This window comes from Pogoniulus pusillus, chromosome 1 (genome assembly GCF_015220805.1).
Source record: "Pogoniulus pusillus isolate bPogPus1 chromosome 1, bPogPus1.pri, whole genome shotgun sequence".
NCBI lineage: Eukaryota > Metazoa > Chordata > Aves > Piciformes > Lybiidae > Pogoniulus > Pogoniulus pusillus.
Window position 1 is genome coordinate 10900514 of NC_087264.1, and position 19760 is coordinate 10920273.

The following is a 19760-nucleotide window of genomic DNA, read 5'->3' on the forward strand; positions in this document are numbered from 1 at the left end:
GCTTATTAGTCACCCCACTGTGCTGCTGGAGGAAGGATCATCATCATGTCTTGCAGAAGAGCACATGTTATAGCAGACCACATTCTCATTGATAGCTTCTGCTAGCTGGAAGTTGTCCTCATGCTGGGCTGTGCACAGAATTAATGTGGCAGAACTCCTTTTCAGTGTGCACAGATGTGCTCATATAAATATATCTGTATCAGGATGGCTACTCTCATACAGAAATTTAATAACTCTCCCTGCCTAAAACATATATGCCAGTTATGCCTGTATAATTTATGTACTGAAGGGGGTGATCATATAACGATATACAATGGTTAGAATGAGATTTGCCAGCTCCTGGAATGGATATAGAATCATAGAATCAGTCAGGGTTGGAAGGGACCACAGGATCATCTAGCTCCAACCACCCTGCCATGGGCAGGGACACCCTACCCTAGAGCAGGCTGGCCACAGCCTCATCCAGCCTGGCCTTAAACACCTCCAGCCAGGGGGCCTCAACCACCTCCCTGGGCAGCCCATTCCAGGCTCTCACCACTCTCATGCTCAACAACTTCCTCCTCACATTCAGGCTGAATCTCCCCACCTCCAGCTTTGCTCCATTCCCCCTGTGCCTGCCTCATCTCAGATGCAGGACCTTGCACTTGGTCTTGCTGAACCTCCCTCATGAGGTTGGCTTGTGCCTACCTCTCCAGCCTGTCCAAATATGTGTGTATATATATATATATATTCTTATCCAGGCAGAACTATGTACATGTCTGTTATTAATCTGTCCCTTCTAGCAGAGGCAGTACAGGACCACATGGCTAGTAGTAGGAAGCATCCCATCACAGTTTGTTTCCTGAATATGCCAATAAAAAACCTACACATTGTCAAAAATAATTATGTAGGACCAAGACTGGCCATGTCCTGTCTGAATAACTGTGTTGAAACAGATATGGCCAGGGCTGTCAAGATCCTGCCTCAGTCCAAAATCCTTCAGGTTTTGAGATTTCAGTCATACTAGTGTGATAAAGGAAAAATCTTTCTCTTATTTTGGGATATTTCAAGAAGCTGTCCAGCTTGCGTGAAGTCCATCTCTGTGGCTTGTCAGTGAGAAAAGCTATTTAAACCTGAGACAGATCATCATGGTAACATGAGGAGAAGACCCAAACTGGGTCCTTCTGGCCATCTTCCTGGGCCTAGTACTGGGCATAGTTTCTTGTCCCTGGCACTTTGCAGAGGTTAGTAGGAGAGATACACCAGGGCCTGTCCTCAGCATTGAATGGTGCCAGTCTTAGCACCATGGCAAACTTGTTCTCTTTCTCTTGGGTGTGCTGAGAAGCAAGGTCGGTGGGATGTGAGCATTGATGCTGAGTGGAGCATTCACATTCCACCTTCACTTATCACTTTTATATTGATATATCCCAGCCTTGAGGCATACAGGACCTGGCCTTTGCTAAGATTTCGCTAGAGCCCAGCAACAGGACTTCTATTTTGTCTGGCAAGGCTCGTTTCAAAGCTGCCTGGTCCCTAAAGAGACAGCTGACATTCTCTCTTTCTTCAATTCATCCTGCCAGCTGTCTTCTCATTTCTGTCTTTTAGACCTCTTTTTGTTCCTGAGCAGAAATATTTGTGCAGGTCAGCACTGAGCTTTCATTCAGTAGCAAGCCAAGTAATTTTTCAGTGGTGTAACATTAGCTTGTTCTAATCTCTGCATAAACTCACACTCCTTTAACCTGGATACATTTAACTTAATGGCACCAGTGAGTTACAACAAGAAAATAAAAGGCAGAAGTATTAAAAAAAAAAAAAAAGAAGAGTCCCAAACCTTTTCTTTCTGCTTCCTCAGGGAGACTTTGCAAAGGGGATGGATGCAGAAATGTACCTTACACTGCATCAACTTGGTGACTTTTCCAGGGTGGGACAGGTGTTCCTTGGTATCTACTATTTAAGTTGCCAGCTTAGGCAGTTGTTACTACAAAGATAAATCTGCTGCTTTTTCATAGAATCAGTCAGGGTTGGAAGGGACCAGAAGGATCAGCCAGTTCCAACCCCTCTGAATGGGCAGGGACACCCAACCCTAGAGCAGGCTGGACACAGCCTCAAGCACCCTGGCCTTAAACATCTCCAGCAATGGGGTCTCAACCACCTCCCTGGGCAACCCATTCCAGCCTCTCACCACTCTCATGCTCAACAACTTCCTCCTCATGTCGCCTGAATCTCCCCACCTCCAGCTTTGCTCCATTCCCCCTATGCCTGTCACTCCCTGAGAGCCTAAAAGTCCCTCCCCAGCTTTTTTGTAGGCCACTTCAAATACTGGAAGGCCACAAGAAGGTCACCTGGGAGCCTCCTCTTCTCTAGACTCAACAGCCCCAACTCTTTCAGTCTGTCCTCATAGGTGAGCTGCTGCAGCCCTCTCGTCATCCTCGTGGCCCTCCTCTGGACATGCTCCAGCATCTCCACATCCCTCTTGTAATAGAGGCTCCAGAACTGGATGCAGTACTCCAGGTAGGGTCTCAGCAGAGCAGAGTAGAGGGGGAGAATCAACTCCCTGGCTCTGCTGACCACACTTCTCCTGATGCAGCCCAGGCTCTGGTTGGCTTTCTGGGCTGCAAGTGCACACTGCTGGCTCATGTTGAGCTTCTCATCCACCAGCACCCCCAAGTCCCTCTCCTCAGGGCTGCTCTCCAGCCAGTCACTGCCCAGCCTGGATTTGTGCTTGGCATTGCCTCAACCCAGATGCAGGACCTTGCACTTGGTCTTGTTGAACCTCATGAGCTTGGCTTGTGGCCACCTCTCCAGCCTGTCCAGGTCCCTCTAGATGGATCCCTTCCCTCCAGCGTGTCTGCTGCACCACACAGCTTGGTGTTGTCAGCAAACTTGCTGAGGGTGCACTCAATGCCTCTGTCCATGGCACTTGCAAAGATGTTAAACAAGGCTGGTGCCAGGACTGATCCCTGAGGGACTCCACTCTTTGCTGGGAGGTGCTGATGTGAGAAAGAAGAAGCCAGGTAGCAGAACAACATCTTGTGTCTTTCAAACCAGCAGGGAGTGGCTGTGGTTCTCACACTCTTTAGCGGTTCATTAACACCAACAGATTTTCTCAGTATGAATGTCAACCAAAAAAGCCTTCCTGACTAAAAAAGTCCCTCCCGAAGACATCTCCATATCTGCTTCCACAGGGTCCCAATTACAATTGTGTTAGAAACTCTGCTCTCCTTTCCCTTGCAGCTGTGTCTTTGTGGTGTGGGTGGAATTGGTTTTTACAGACAGCAGTGCTCCGAGGCTTCATTTTGTGAACTGCACTACAGCAGCCACCTCTTCCTACCTGCCAATCGAGGTAGTCTCTGATTACTGATTTTATAATCTACTACAGAATACCTTACAATCTACTGCAGGGTAAATTCACCAGGATATTTATTCAGAGTAATCACAGAATCATAGAATCAACCAGGTTGGAAGAGACCTCCAAGATCATCCAGTCCAACCTAGCACCCAGCCCTAGCCAGTCAACTAGACAATGGCACCAAGTGCCTCAGCCAGGCTTTTCTTCAACACCTCCAGGGACGGTGACTCCACCACCTCCCTGGACAGCCCATTCCAATGCCAATCACTCTCTCTGGCAAGAACTTCCTCCTAACATCCAGCCTAGACCTACCCCGGCACAACTTGAGACTGTGTCCCCTTGTTCTGTTGCTGGTTGCCTGGGAGAAGAGGCCAACCCCCACCTGGCTACACTGTCCCCTCAGGTAGTTGTAGACAGCAATGAGGTCACCCCTGAGCCTCCTCTTCTCCAGGCTAAACAACCCCAGCTCCCTCAGCCTCTCCTCATAGGGTTTGTGCTCCAGGCCCCTCATCAGCTTTGTCACCCTTCTCTGGACACGTTCCAGCACCTCAACATCTCTCTTGAGTTGAGGGGCCCAGAACTGGACACAGCACTCAAGGGGCACACTAAGCTCATTTCATCTAGAATGCATGCAGTTTCCAAAACTTCCTCTGTGCCCTCTGTTTACAAACCCTGCAGCTTGGATGCTAACAGGAATTTACTGCCTTCTTCTACATTTTTCCTTCCTTAACTGAAAGTTGCTAACCAACTTCTGAAGATGAGGACAAAACGGTGATGGACTTGAGCAGGTGAAAGGCCTTTAGTTACATCTACCAGAAATGAGAAGAGCAGCATTGCCTCCATGGTACATGAGGGCACCTTTGAAATACACTACCCACCGTAAAAACGAGGCCATCCAGCAGCACAGCTGCAGGCAGACCACTTGCTCAACGACAGATCAAGTTACCAAGAAACTAGGCTTTTGGGTTACCAGACTTACCCTGAGCATGACTAAATCGTTGAGAAGACTTTAAATAGCAGCCCTACTATTGTGAAAATCACACTGTTGTGCCAAATCAACTTCCCCTGCACCAACGAGTGACATAGCCACATGGGAGGGTTTGGTTGCTGTAAACTTAGCATCACCGGGGTACATTTTTATGTCTTGACTGCCTGGGAAGATTTTGTGAGTGCTGAAAGAAACATTTTGTTGAGCATAATTCCTACAGAGGTGCTTTCCTGGAGTGCCTCTCCCACTGCTCTGCACTCTCTGAGCATCACGGCTGACTGTTCAACTCGATCTCTGCACTCTCTGAGCATCACAGCTGACTGTCCAACTCCATCTCTGCACTCTCTGAGCACCATGGCTGACTGTCCAACTCCATCTCTGCACTCTCTGAGCATCACAGCTGACTGTCCAACTTGATCTCTGCACTCTCTGAGCACCATGGCTGACTGTCCAACTCCATCTCTGCACTCTCTGAGCATCACGGCTGACTGTTCATCTCCATCTCTGCACTCTCTGAGCATCACGGCTGACTGTCCAACTCCATCTCTGCACTCTCTGAGCACCATGGCTGACTGTTCATCTCCATCTCTGCACTCTCTGAGCATCACGGCTGACTGTTCAACTCCATCTCTGCACTCTCTGAGCACCATGGCTGACTGTTCATCTCCATCTCTGCACTCTCTGAGCATCACGGCTGACTGTTCAACTCCATCTCTGCACTCTCTGAGCACCACGGCTGACTGTTCAACTCCATCTCTGCACTCTCTGAGCACCATGGCTGACTGTTCATCTCGATCTCTGCACTCTCTGAGCATCACAGCTGACTGTCCAACTCGATGCACCATATTAGCTCAAATAAGTGATGCTTTAGAGATGTGCATTTTCTGCACACCTGTTGAGCAGTAAAACTGCTCAAGCCCTGCATATACATGTGGACTTGTCCAAGTGGCATCAACAACTGTTCTCAAGTGGTCCCACTCGTCCCCACCTGCTGCATTAGGCACACAATGTGCCTCCACAGCAGGGTAAGTCCTGGTGTCAAAGGCTGGGCTGCAGCTGCTGCAGGCCCAGATGTCCCCAGATCTCAGGTATCAGCCAGAGATTTTGTTGAGGTAAAGAGATACATCTACTGAATTCCTTGCTCCTCTTTCCTCCCTTTTGTTCTCTTGGTATTTCTTCTTCCTCACATTCTGAGGAAGCCTCTGCTCTGTGAGGACATGGAGCAGACAAACGGTCAGTGAATGGCACAGGATTCCCTAAGACCACCATTATTTTGCAGACGATTTCTAGCAGAAGGGTTGGTGGAGGGCAAAGTGTGAGGGAATGGTGAGCCCATGGAGCCCACAGCAGGGGGCAGTGCTCCATGGAATATCCCAGTGCAGGCAGGCAGCCATTTCGAGCAGGGGAAAGGTGGCACTGCAGGGCCTGGCACAGCGACCTGGAGAGTCTTCCCTGGCTGAGAAGCGGCACTTGCAGTGAGGAGGAGAAGCAGCACTTGCAATGAGGAGGGCTTGTGCACAACTGGCACTCCACAGCAGAGGGTTGGCTTTTGTTTTGCTGTCTGAAATGCATGCTTGAATTTTGAAGTTAAAGAAAGTGATCAGGAGATAGTTCAGTATTTAAATTCACACGTGTGTTTTCCCAGATCTGTGTGAGATAGTACTGTCCTTCTCCAGCAGAGGGGCTGGACTCAGTGATCTCTTTGGGTCCCTTCCAGCCCCTAACATCCTATGATCCTATGATCTTCTTGGGCCATTTCTAGACAGGAAACTCAAAAGCCCAAGGCACCTCCAGAGCACCCTGAAGAGGGAGCCCTCAGCAACCTGCATGCCTTTTATCAGCCATCATCTTGGGAATCACATGCTGCCCCACAAGGGGACTTTTTAATTACAACTTGAAACTATTGCCAACCCTTCCACTCAGCTCCAGCGTCAGCCCTTTTCCTGTGTTTACTGCAGACGCATCCTGCCTGGAGCTCTATCCAAATACAACAGCAGCTTGCAAATAAATGCAAGGTCCGAGCCTTCCTTCTTCCCTCTTTGCAGCATGCCACCCCAGCACCCCATCCCAGGGTGCAAGACAGCTGCTGAGGACAGCCGTACCGGTCAGGAGAGAGCTAGGACAGGTGGCTTTCATGAGTCAGGCTGTGGCTTCCTCTTGCAGTATAAGCAAACTCAAGGCTTTGCTGAAGGTCTGCTGTTGCATTTTAGGGTGGAAAGTGGTTATTTTCTCTGTTTAGATCGTGTCAACACTGGGGAGCTTATTTGGAGCTCTCTGTCCTCCTTGTTCTCCTTCTCAAGTTGCCTGCCTCCAGCGCACAAAGATCTCCAAGGGACACCACGTGTGAACACCCAGTATGCTTCCTGCAAGTTTCAGGGTAGTGAGACAATTCTCCCAGGCAATTTGTATCTATTTACTTGCTTAGACTTGTAACTGGCGCAAAGAGTGAGACTGGTCTCGCCAGACCCTTTTGCCCAGGACATTCGGACCTCCACTCTCTCCCATTCATGACATCTCCATAGAAACCGAGACGCTGCATTCAGGTTAGAAAGGGTTTTGAAAGGATTGCAGGTTCTCGAAGAAGCTTTTCACACAACCAGCTTTGTTGCCTACACCCCCCAGCATCCCTGTAGGTGCTTGAATCCACCAGGAGAGGAGCAGTATAGTCGCCCAAGCCAGGACACCTTCGTCCTTCAGGAGCCTCATAACATTGGTCCTGTGTTTTGCTTTCTGTTTTCACGATCTCTGCTCTCCAGCTTATCCTCTGATCCCTTTCTCCTCCCTCACTCTGATGTGCCTCTGGCTTTCCCAAGCACATTGCCAAGTCGCTAATTACATTCCTCCTGCTCCTGTGTTTCCACTAAGGGCTGAAATCTTGGACCTGTTCCTTCTCTCCTCTAGTATACCTTTCCCTCCTTCTCTCCTCTAGGAGAGGAGTGTCCCTGCCTGAGGAGGTCATCCTGCTCTGGGCAGAGATCCAGCACTGGGTGCCACATGGTATGGGGCAGAAGTCCCGAGTGAGCAGAGACAGCCTGTGCCACACGGGAAGGGTGAGACACATTGCCCCAGCCTCACACGGGTTCAGAAAGCAATCAGACAAACTCACTGAAGGCCAATCCGCCCAGGGCTACTGAACACGTAGGCGTTGTCCCTAGACCGGCATGGCCCTCAGCTGCCAGCCAGAGGAAGCTGAGTTCTGGGGAAGGAGCCTATCTCTTGTGTGGTCAGTAGGACAAGGGAGGTTATTCTGCCCCTGTACTCAGCACTGGTCAGGCCACACCTTGAGTACTGTGTCCAGTTCTGGGCCCCTCAATTCAAGAGAGATGTTGAGGTGCTGGAACATGTCCAGAGAAAGGCAACAAAGCTGGTGAGGGCCCTGGAGCACAAATCCTATGAGGAGAGGTTGAGGGAGCTGGGGGTGTTTAGCCTGGAGAAGAGGAGGCTCAGGGGTGACCTCATTGCTGTCTACAACTACCTGTAGGGGCATTGTAGCCAGGTGGGGGGTGGCCTCTTCTCCCAGGCAACCAGCAATAGAACAAGGGGACACAGTCTCAAGTTGTGCCAGGGTAGGTATAGGCTGGATGTTAGGAAGAAGTTCTTCACAGAGAGAGTGATTGGCATTGGAATGGGCTGCCCAGGGAGGTGGTGGAGGCACCGTCCCTGGGGGTCTTCAAGCAAAGCCTGGATGAGGCACTTAGTGCCATGGTCTAGTTGACTGGCTAGGGCTGGGTGCTAGGTTGGAGTGGATGATCTTGGAGGTCTCTTCCAACCTGGTTGATTCTATGATTCTATGATTCTATGATGGCACCAGCAGGTGCCCCTGTGAAGGCATAGAAGCTGTACAAGACCATGCATTCTTCTCTGCACTCTGGCTTGCTCCCGGATTCCCCCAACCACGGAGCTCATGCCCTGCTGCTGCGGGGAGCGAGGAGATGGCTTCACCTGGTGCACTAAGGTGGCAAAGGCTAACCTGGCAGGAGAGCGCAGGCAGCCGGCTGCCTGTCCTGCCTGCAGGCGCAGGGCGCATCCTCCTGGCACCAGCAATCCTCCTGCCTCACCAGCTGTATTCAGGAAGGCATTTCTGAGCCTCTACAGCAACCTGCTGGAAGACGCACAGGGCTTAGTGGGAAGCTCCTCCAGGCAATCCCAGTCCTCAGCATTGTTGCACACTCTGCTGGTGTTCATCCAAGTGCTGCTGCTGCTGATCTTTTCTGTGCGCAACCTCTCTCCTCTGTAGGCTGAGATCTTGCCCCATATTCACATTCACTATCTCCTTCAGCTACCAGGCCCCAGCATTGGAGTGCCGTGGAGTTCCTGTGCCTCCTCCTGACTGTGTGCCCTCAGAGGAGCCGGTCTGGGTCCCAAATGGTGTCTATATAGGGGAGGGGGCAGCCCTGGGAGAAGTCTCACTGCATCATACCAGTCTCCCAAGACAAGCTGCACCAGATCTGTTTAAAGTGATAGTCACCAGAAGGCTGTGCTCCCAGCAAAGCCTCTGGAAACTCTTGTGCAAAGCTGACCTAATTTACAGCTTTTGGTGCTATTCTAGTAGTTTTGGATGTAGTGAAAAGGAACCTGGCATCTATCCTCATTTAATACCATCTCAGCCTGACTTTGAAATGTCCTACTGAAAGTACAGCCAAGACAAACTACTTCCCTTTTTTTTTTTTGTTAAACAAACAGCCAAGCAGGAGTAAAAAGCAGGGAAGAAGGAGTAAGAAAGAAGCAAACAGCAACCAAGGATTTGGGGGCTGCAAATAGCTTCATGAATAATATTATGGCCTGGAAATCAAGTGACTGGAAACACTTGCCTGACCCAGTATGCAAATCTGTCCTGGGAAGGGAGGTTCCTGTACCCAGCAGAGAGCTGGTGTAGCTGGGGGAGGCAAGTGTCTCTGTCTGGGCCCAGAGAGAGGCTCTTTGGCATAGGTCTCTGTGTATGCTGCCTCTGGAATGAGCTCAGGGTGTCTCAGTGAAAATCAGATTTTTTTTTGAAGAGGAAGGAGAAGCACACAGTTGGTAGCTGCCAACACAGGAGCTCAGAGCATAGAGAAATGTGGATGTGGATGGAGGCTGCAAGGGTAGGTAGGGGACTCCTTGTAGCCCCACCTCTAGAACTTGAACCTTTATCCAGGAACAGCAAAGAGCTTGTAACCCTGTGGCACGGCTGCTGCTGGTGCCAAGTCACCAGACACATCTTGCTGTGCAAGAAAGGTGAGTGCTCCACTCGCTCTCCCCCTGCCAGGGCAGCTCCAATCAGCCCAGCTGCAGCAAACACCTCTGTTGACAAAGTATCTGTGAATAATGGCCCTGGCACTGTGCTGAGGGAGGCAACAGATCCTGGTGAAAGCAAAGGGCATTTGCTCACCCTTGCCATTTTCACCTCATGGTGCAGAGGGACCCTAGCTGCCTGCTGCAGAGAAAGAGTCATCCTTTGTCCTGGCTCCCATGGTGCTTACTGGGGAATGAGGCTGGTGGATCTCAGCACCCCTGTTTCCAAGAGCCCAATGCAACTACAGCAAGGATTGGGGTTTTTGGGTACTGGGTGGTTTCTCAAGATGTTTTTCATGCATGCTAGGCCTGGTTTTCCAAGGGAGAGAGGTCCAAACCTGGACTGACTTTTATAAATAGAGGTCATTAGATCTAAGCAACACGTAAAGTATTGGTAGATATTTCCTCATCACCAACACACAAGTGGGGGCTTGCCTGTAGACAGCATTTCCAGAGCACAGCATTTTACAGCGGCTGCTTAATTGATGCCAGTCAGGGACGTATGGGGACTGGCATGCTGGCCTGGCATAGCAGGCAAAAAACACAATAAATCTCTCTTGGTAGATGTATTTGCAAAAAAATGGCATTTCTTCTCCCTCAGAGCCCAGATGCACATGGTCACATTGCAGTCTATTCAATGCTCTTGCTGTGCTGTTGAAGCTCCCTTGCAGGAGTAGATCTGCTCGTGGTGGCTCATTTCACTCAGAAGACTTTCTCTTCACAGTATCACAGTATTATTAGGATTGGAAGAGACCTCACAGATCATCAAGTTCAACCCTTTACCACAGAGCTCAAGGCTAGACCATGGCACCGAGTGCCACGTCCAATCCTGCCTTGAACAGCTCCAGGGACGACGACTCCACCACCTCCCCGGGCAGCCCATTCCAGTGTCCAATGACTCTCTCAGTGAAGAACTTTCTCCTCACCTCCAGCCTAAATTTCCCCTGGCGCAGCCTGAGGCTGTGTCCTCTTGTTCTGGTGCTGGCCACCTGAGAGAAGAGAGCAACCTCCTCCTGGCCACAACCCCCCCTCAGGTAGTTGCAGACAGCAATAAGGTCTGCCCTGAGCCTCCTCTTCTCCAGGCTAACCAATCCCAGCTCCCTCAGCCTCTCCTCATAGGGCTGTGCTCAAGGCCTCTCACCAGCCTTGTCGCCCTTCTCTGGACACGCTCAAGCATCTCAATGTCCCTCCTAAACTGGGGGGCCCAGAACTGAACACAGTACTCCAGGTGTGGTCTAAGCAGTGCAGAGTACAGGGGCAGAATGACCTCCCTGCTCCTGCTGACCACACCATTCCTGATGCAGGCCAGGATGCCACTGGCTCTCTTGGCCACCTGGGCACACTGCTGGCTCATGTTCAGGTGGGTATCAATCAGTACTCCCAGATCCCTCTCTGTCTGGCTGCTCTCCAGCCACTCCGACCCCAGCCTGTATCTCTGCATGGGGTTGTTGTGGCCAAAGTGCAGCACCCTGCACTTGGAGCTATTGAACGCCATCCCACTGGACTCTGCCCATCTGTGCAGGTGGTCAAGGTCCCGTTGCAGAGCCCTTCTGCCCTCCAACCCAGTCACATCTGCCCCCAGCTTAGTGTCATCTGCAAATTTGCTGATGACTGACTCCATGCCCTCATCCAGGTCATCTATGAAGATGTTAAAGAGGATGGGGCCCAGCACTGACTTCACCTCTTACAGGAACACCTTTTATGGCTCTGTTTTTATTTCCCTTCCCTTTGGCCTTCATGGATAACTTTGTGACTCTTTTTTATTTGGAGTTATTGTCCCCCCTTAGAGCACTCAGAGATCTCAGCCGTGTCTGCTTTGTGTTTCCATGTGATACATCATCACATGTTCTGCACTTCCCAGGATGATTTTAGGCGTTGCCCACATGCATGTTACAGTGGGTCCACCAAGATGCTGCTGGTGCAAAAACTTCAGAGCATCTCCTTAGCACTGACACCCATTTAAAATCTTTGGTCCCAGAGTGGTGATGCATCTTGTGAGTCTCACATGAGATGCAGGTACATTAAATTCAAGCACAAGGTGATGGTGCTTCAATTAAAACTAATTACTGTAGCACACTGCTGCTTGGAATGAGCCTAATAACCAGCAGAGGCCATCATCAGATTGGCAATTTTCCAGGGTGCAATTTACTGACCTCTCACTGGACAGGACTGTGGGTAGGTTCAACTCTTTTAGCATAGCCTCTGCCTTTGGTTTGCAAGTTTCCACATGGCAAAAACCATCCTGCAAGCTACAGAGTTTGTCATGCTCCTCTTTCTCAGCCAGTTCAATAGCATTGCTCTTCCTTTGTCCTGGCTAGACCTTTTCATATTAATCACTAGTCATGCAGCCAAGCCTAAAGGCTCTGTTGTACCAGGTTAAATGGAAAAGGTCCTCAATAACTGCAGGGAAATCGATAATATGAGAGTCAGTTTTAACACAAGCTTCAATTTTAGCCATATTTGCTTTGCAGCCTGACTAACACAAAAGGGAACCAAGCCCATTTGAGTCCAGGGTTAATTCTGCTCTGTGGTGGAGCAAACAAATGGCAGAGCTCAAAATCCCCTGGTGCAGTGAAGGTTTGTTTGTCTTGATACCACAGGGGGAAAAAAAAATGGAAAGCTGACGCTGGGACTGATTGTCTGGAGGTAGCTGTGTGGAGGTTTGCACCATGGCCTGAGGTTTGTTTGCAGCATAGGATGAGGTTTGCAGCATAGGCTACAAGGTCAGAAGCAACTGGCCTCCTGCACAAGTGTTCTATGTGTCTCCTCTCTCTGGAGCAGATTTAAAACTCTATCAAGTTAACTACCCCAGGACAGAGATCTGCTAACCCAAGCGTACTTCTTGTGATTTATGGGATAGCTATTGCTGGAAGAATTGTCCACCATCATCTTCTCCTCTGGATTGCACTAACCCTCTTGTGCCAGTAAAGCAAGGATGTTCAAGATAGACGATCAGAAAACTAATCCCACAAGGAAGAAGAGGATAGCTGGCAGGGTCCTCCACACAGCTGAAGTGTTTCCCTGTAGGGGAGAGGAAGTGGGATCACCTTTTTCAGATCTGCAGTCATCTCAGTTGTACTGTCCTGGTGCTTTCTTTTAATTTTCATTGCTCTGCCCCCCTGCCAGGGACATTCCAGGCATTTTGTGCATACCATCAAAATACAAGGAGGCAGTTTCCACAAGGCGAAAGACAGGTAGCATCAAATGACTTTAGAAAGCAGATTAAGCTTTTTAGAGCATATGCTGTGATAAGAATCTTCTTCACCTGCTGTCAGTAACACCACACTTCAGCAGCTGTGGATATAAATAGCACCTATCAGGCAGCAGAAAGGAAACAAAGGTTTGGGTAATTAGAAGAAGAAATGTCTAGAGGAAGGTGATTTTTTTTTTTAAGGACAAGTAAATTAGCTTCCATGCAGCTGCTGAAGGAAGGAGAAGCCTGGCAGCATGATCCTGAATAGCTGGGTCTAAAAGGGTTATTTGGTAAAGGTCAGGCAAGAGCATGGACTGGAAACTTTTGCATGTACTAGACTCAAAAAAATCATAGAATCAGTCGGGGTTGGAAGGGACCACAAGGATCATCCAGTTCTAACCCTATGGGCAGGGACAAGTTCCAACCCTATGGGCAGGGACACTCTACCCTGGATCAGGCTGCCCACAGCCTCATCCAGCCTGGCTTTAAATACCTCCAGGTATGGGGCCTCAACCACCTCCCTGGGCAACCCATTCCAGGCTCTCACCACTCTCATGCTCAACGTAAGCTCAACTTACATCCAGCCTGAATCTCCCCACCTCCAGCTTTGCTCCATTCCCCCTAGTCCTGTCACTCCCTCATAGCCTCTGAAGTCCCTCCCCAGCTTTTTTTAGGTCCCCTTCAGATACTGAAAGGCCACAAGAAGGTCACCTCAGAGCCTCCTCTCCTCCAGACTGAACAGCCCCAACTCTTTCAGTCTATCCTCATAGCAGAGCTGCTGCAGCCCTCTGAGCATCCTTGTGGCCTTTCTCTGGACACACTCTGGCAGGTCCACATCCTTCTTGTAATAGGGGCTCCAGAACTGGATGCAGCACTCCATCCAGCTCATCAGAAGTGAAGGAAGATAATTATGACTTTAATAACCAATATGGGCCTTCTCCAATTTGGGAACAAGAGCATGAACAACTGCCAGTTAAAATCTATGACGACATCACTGTTTCTCAAACAGCATTTTTCTTGTAACTTCACCTTCCAGAGATGAGCAATGAATAATCTAAACCTGTAATTTCTTTGATGAATGTATTTCCTTTTGATTTCTTTAAAAAAAAGAGAGATCTTGGGTGGCTTCATGGCCAGCAAACCTCTGCAGTGTGCAAAACCCCTTGGCACTGGCAGGCTTGTACTCGAGTTGATGTTGTGAAAAGGGCAGGGCGCAGCTGCAGTGGTGACGTGCTGCATCCTATCAATAAAATGGCCAAAAAGACAGTTCACATGAGGAGGCAGAGGGCAGGGAAATCAGTAGAGCTACACTCATGTGTACCAGCTGATGGCCAGGTTATTGATCCAGCATGAACTCCATGACCCACTAGTGACTTGCTTGGCTGTGTTCAAATTGACTGCACCTACCTCAGCTCTACCCAAAGAATTGATTTTGCCCTGACTGACAAAGGGGCCAGGAAATATCTTTACTAGAAGCAAGGCGACATGGAGATACCTCACTCTTACTCTACAGTGTGGGACTCACACTGCCATATGCTTTCATTTGACTTAAATTGTTGTGTGCCTTACCTGAAGTGTTAGCAAGGCTGCCCAAGGGTGCTGAACGTACCGGGAAGGAGGGAGCTAACACTGCAAAGCCAGGCTGTTAGCTCTGCTGTTGCTGCAGCCTGGAGGGGTGCATTCTGCACTCCGGCTGTGCTACTGATCTCTTGCAGCACTCAGGCTACTCTTCAGCAAGGAGAATGGTAATCTAAGTGCAGAGATTGCTTATCTGCTGATATACCTCTCTGTGAAAACTGGGGGAGTGAAACAGTGCTGATCACATGAGAGCGAGGGAGCAAATGCAAATATCTCAGCCTGCATCAGTCTCTGGCAAAAAACAAACCTTGAGGGTTGACATAGCAGTGGGACTATTGGTCACTTAGCTCTGTCCTCATTTGACTAGAACAGTTATAGTCCAGCTTCTTTTTCTTAATGACAGTGAAAGACAAATTGTAGCTGCATCATGTGACAAAGAATTACTTAACCACGGTTCAGTTTTGTTCCTGGTGCACTTTGAAACTCCACAGTATAAGCAACACAAGGGAAGTACAAGTTCCCCAAGATAAGGTGTGAGAGCATACTTAACTCCCCTCTTCTCTGATCCTGCTGTGCTTAGTATAACATAGTATAACAAGACCAAGACAAAGCCAGCAAATAGCAAGGAAGAGTTTCTCAAATCTCAACGAAGGTGGATTTTTAAGAAGTGATGTTGGCAGTGTCTGGCTGCAGTCCATGCCCATCCCTTTGGAAAGCCCATCCCAAATCCCCCTGACAAATGGCCCTGCCTGTTTGCTCTTGCCCATAGACCTGAGATTTTGCTTTTCCTGATCTGGCAATACTGCTGTCCACATTGTGAGACTGCAAGTGTGTTGTTGCTCCCACTGAGCCAGCAGTCACAATGCAGAGCCTTCAGCCTTGGCTCTCTGAGACTGGTCTGACTTGCACTGTGGAAAACACCAGGGATTTCAGGGTTAAGACCTGTTAGGATCACTTTTTTTAGTAAGGCAAACAATCACAGGGTGCTGGTGCCCAGGAAAAGTCCTGCCTCTTTCCATGATGAGTGCTCAGGCAATGCTCAGGCGTGCCAGGCATTTTTTCCCTTTCTGCTCTAGAAACTGCTTTGTAGAACCAAACTTAAACAGCAGAAGGAAACCTTACATTTCTTGGTATAAAATCCCACACTGAAAGTGCTTACCAGTCTCTCTGCATCTTGGGCTCTGCTATGAACAGGGCTTTCAAAGCTACAATTCTTGCAGGAGATTGCACCTCAATGATGTAAAGGTTCCAAGATGGAGAGCTGAGTCCCTCACTCTTCCCTGTGCCAACAGTGAGAGACAACTAACAGGCACCTATCCTGCTCTTCTTTGACTCTCAGGCTTCTGGGGAGTATTCAAATGCCACTATGTTTAGTGACTATATCTTATGAGTGCTTGGATTTGATCACTATTGGTCCTCATAGAGAAACTGGCTAACAGTTTTCACAAGCCCAAAATGCAGCTAAGGTTCTTGTCAGTAACAGCTGGTCCCAGTAATCCCAGATCAGTCCCAAAGTTCACAGCCCAGCCTTTCCTTTCCTTTCCTTTCCTTTCCTTTCCTTTCCTTTCCTTTCCTTTCCTTTCCTTTCCTTTCCTTTCCTTTCCTTTCCTTTCCTTTCCTTTCCTTTCCTTTCCTTTCCTTTCCTTTCCTTTCCTTTCCTTTCCTTTCCTTTCCTTTCCTTTCCTTTCCTTTCCTCTCCTCTCCTCTCCTCTCCTCTCCTCTCCTCTCCTCTCCTCTCCTCTCCTCTCCTCTCCTCTCCTCTCCTCTCCTCTCCTCTCCTCTCCTCTCCTCTCCTCTCCTCTCCTCTCCTCTCCTCTCCTCTCCTCTCCTCTCCTTTCCTCTCCTTTCCTCTCCTTTCCTCTCCTTTCCTTTCCCCTCCCCTTCCCTCCCCTCCCCTCCTCTCCTCTCCTCTCCTCTCCTCTCCTCTCCTCTCCTCTCCTCTCCTCTCCTCTCCTCTCCTCTCCTCTCCTCTCCTCTCCTCTCCTCTCCTCTCCTCTCCTCTCCTCTCCTCTCCTCTCCTCTCCTCTCCTCTCCTCTCCTCTCCTCTCCTCTCCTCTCCTCTCCTCTCCTCTCCTCTCCTCTCCTCTCCTCTCCTCTCCTCTCCTCTCCTCTCCTCTCCTCTCCTCTCCTCTCCTCTCCTCTCCTCTCCTCTCCTCTCCTCTCCTCTCCTCTCCTCTCCTCTCCTTTCCTCTCCTTTCCTCTCCTTTCCTTTCCCCTCCCCTTCCCTCCCCTCCCCTCCCCTCCCCTTCCCTCCCCTCCCCTTCCCTCCCCTCCCCTTCCCTCCCCTCCTCTTCTCCTCTCACCTCCCCTCTCCTCCCCTTCCCTTCCCCTCCCTTGCCCTTCCCCTCCCCTCCCTTCCCCCTCCCCTCTCTTTCCGCTCCCCTCCATTCCCCTTCCCCTTCCCCTTCCATTCCATTCCCTCTTCTTGTCTCTTCCATTCTCTTTTCCCTTTCCATTTCTCTTTCCTCTTTCCTTTTCCTCTTTTAAATCACAAAATTAAATTAGCTTACTCCTTTGCACAGATATTTGGGCAACTAACTGTGGTTTGCAGACCTGAGATCCCAAAAGAATGATGACCCAAGTCTATCCCAGCATCTACAGATGGGAAACATATCACTCCTCCCCAGATGGAGCACTGCTTTCCAAAGGAACATCTTTCATGTCTGAAAGCTATCCTGTCTGGACCTCAGATGGTGACTGCAAGGAGCACAAGATGGTTGATCCTACCCTAGCTTCTCTAAGAGCTTCGACTGCTCTTCTCACTGTCCATCAGTAGACATCAGAGAAGATCTTTCATGTCTGAAAGCTGTCCTGTCTGGACCTCAGATGGTGACTGCAAGGAGCACAAGATGATTGATCCTACTCTGGCTTCTCTAAGAGCTTCGACTGCTCTTCTCACTGTCCATCAGTGGACATCAGAGAAGATCTTTCATGTCTGAAAGCTGTCCTGTCTGGACCTCAGATGGTGACTGCAAGGAGCACAAGATGATTGATCCTACTCTGGCTTCTCTAAGAGCTTCGACTGCTCTTCTCACTGTCCATCAGTGGACATCAGAGAAGATCTTTCATGTCTGAAAGCTATCCTGTCTGGATCTCAGATGGTGACTGCAAGGAGCACAAGATGATTGATCCTACTTTGGCTTCTCTAAGAGCTTCGACTGCTCTTCTCACTGTCCATCAGTGGACATCAGAGAAGATTTTGTAAAGCTGCCAGCCTCCCCTGTGTAAGCACACCCAAATAACCAGCCCAGCCAATGCCCCTGAGTGCTGACAGTAGGGGCCCTGGACTGGTCTGTGGCTCACCATAACCTCCATGCTGAACATGAATGGAAATCTGGAAGGCAAACAAGGCAAATATACCAAGGGAAATCAGAAATGCCAGGGAAGCCAAAGAGGCTTTACCAAGGAGCTCAGTTCCCATTTAGTAAAATTCACAGGCCCTGACAGCTGTAACACTGTAGTGGAGGACTGCAATCTTTCCCAGGTCTGTATGTCTGCCACCTCCTCTAGGCACACCCGGGTGAGAAAAGCTAATGAGCTCTAGGCTGATCTGAGTTGGAAGGAACACACAGACTGCTTCTCAGAAGGATTAAGAATTAAAGAGCCACTGTCAGGTCCCATAAGTGTAAGCACGAGGTACAAAACCCAGCAGCCCTGAGCTGCTGATGCTGAAAAAGCTCATTGAATTCTGCAAGGCAGGATGCAAAGGGCATCAACCCAGCAGTGTCTGCCCAACAAGACCTGGCACCGTGTCAGAAGTCACCATCCCAAGGAGGTTCTTGCAACAGGTTTAAAGTGCAGTGATCACCAGCGGTTGATTAGCATTTATCTATCCATGAGACAACTTCAGCCCAAATATCCTCATGCCCTACTATTGTCTGAACATACAGTGCCTTGGAATTGCACTGGTCTAAAGTGCATCCCAAAACAGCCCATCCCAAGCACCCAGGCAGTAGCATGTCCCCCAGCAGTAGAGAAGCAGAGGTGTTTCTGGAGTCACCCCAGCTGTAGTCCACAGGAGTCCTGAGTCATCCTGCTCTCAACAACATCTGAGTTGTGGTCTCACTTCCCTGCTGGACCGGGATAGTTTGAATCAGATCACAACAGTGTGAATCAGCCCTTCTCCTGAGCATCAGGGGGTTCTGAATCAGGCTGTGAAATACTTCTCCCTTCCCAGACCTGGAGGGTCTGAATCAAGCTCTGTTATGATACTTTTGCTCCAGAGCAGAGGGCATTAACAGAACAGCCTCATAAGTATGCCTGGCTGACAGAATGAGAGGGCAAAGACCCTAACTGCATGGTTTGACTAAAAACTGCCTGGATGCTCCTTTACAGTTTGCTATAATATCATAGGCCCTGCTAAGTGGACACGTGAAGGAAGAATAAATAAAGGGGTATTCTTGAACAGGAGTGGTGATTGTGTTGGAGAACAGGCACTAAACTTTCAATCTCCTAACAGGCATCTCTTGATCCTAGAGAGTACCTCTGGTAGACTGCAGCCTGCTACAGAGCCTCTTGCCTTATTGTCTCTGCATTTACTAAAGGGCAGCACAGTTTGTGCAGATTGTAATTCAGATTTTGGGAATTCCTGCCTAGGAGTGGGAGCTCTGCTGTGCTGAACAGAGCACAGTCACCTACCAGCAGAACTCTGAAAACCACCAAATCCAGAGGGGCAGCAGTACATGAAAGGAGGCACCATGCCTATTTTGCAGAAGAGAGATTGGCTTTACCCAAAGTCACCCACGGGTGCGGCGTGGCCAGTGCAGCTTTGGACTCATCTTTTGATGCTGCTTTTGAAGCTTTGTTTTGCTGATACAGCCTTCCCCCTGCTCCATCAGGGAATGAAGTCTGCTTTCTTCAGCTTTATGCTTTTTTTATTGACTTGTTAGTGATGGGAGTAATTAGAGTGGGCTGCACATGCTCCTCTGAACTCTGTGTCTTCTTCATTATTTCCCTTGACACTAATAGTGCTCTCTGGCTGAGATGACAATGATTCATGTGACACTTGAATCTGAAAATGAAGTTGACAAGACATATTTTCTTCCAGCCAGCACAGTGGTAGCATCTCCCAAGCTATGGTTGCATCTTGATGTTATTGCAGTAGAGTATTTCTGCAGCATGAGCCACTTGGGGATCTGATTTATTGCAGGAGAGGATGGAGGCAGAAGGAAAATTTATTTAAAGTGTGGGCCAGATCCATCTGTGTGTACAGCTCTCTGCTTCCAGGGTGTGTATGGGATAGGGCAATGCAGACAATCAGTGTCTCACTGCTGACAGCTGCTGATGGTGTCACACAACTGGATGAGCTGGGATTGCTTGATTTTCCTCTTTCCACCTAGGCAACTGCAAATTTGCCAGCACTGGGGCCTCTCCCCAGCTTCCAGTGTCAAGGCAGAAGACAT

The 19760-nt window shown here is 49.4% G+C and overlaps 1 long non-coding RNA gene across 1 annotated transcript; it reads right to left on the reverse strand.

Moving 5' to 3' along the window:
• Positions 1-6263: 6263 nt before the first annotated feature.
• LOC135180501 (uncharacterized) lies at positions 6264-12797 on the reverse strand. Its single transcript, XR_010304454.1, has 3 exons — positions 12740-12797; positions 12500-12608; positions 6264-6679 (listed from the first exon to the last, which is right to left on the reverse strand). It is a non-coding gene; the product is annotated as an uncharacterized LOC135180501 (long non-coding RNA).
• Between the last annotated feature and the right edge of the window lie 6963 nt (positions 12798-19760).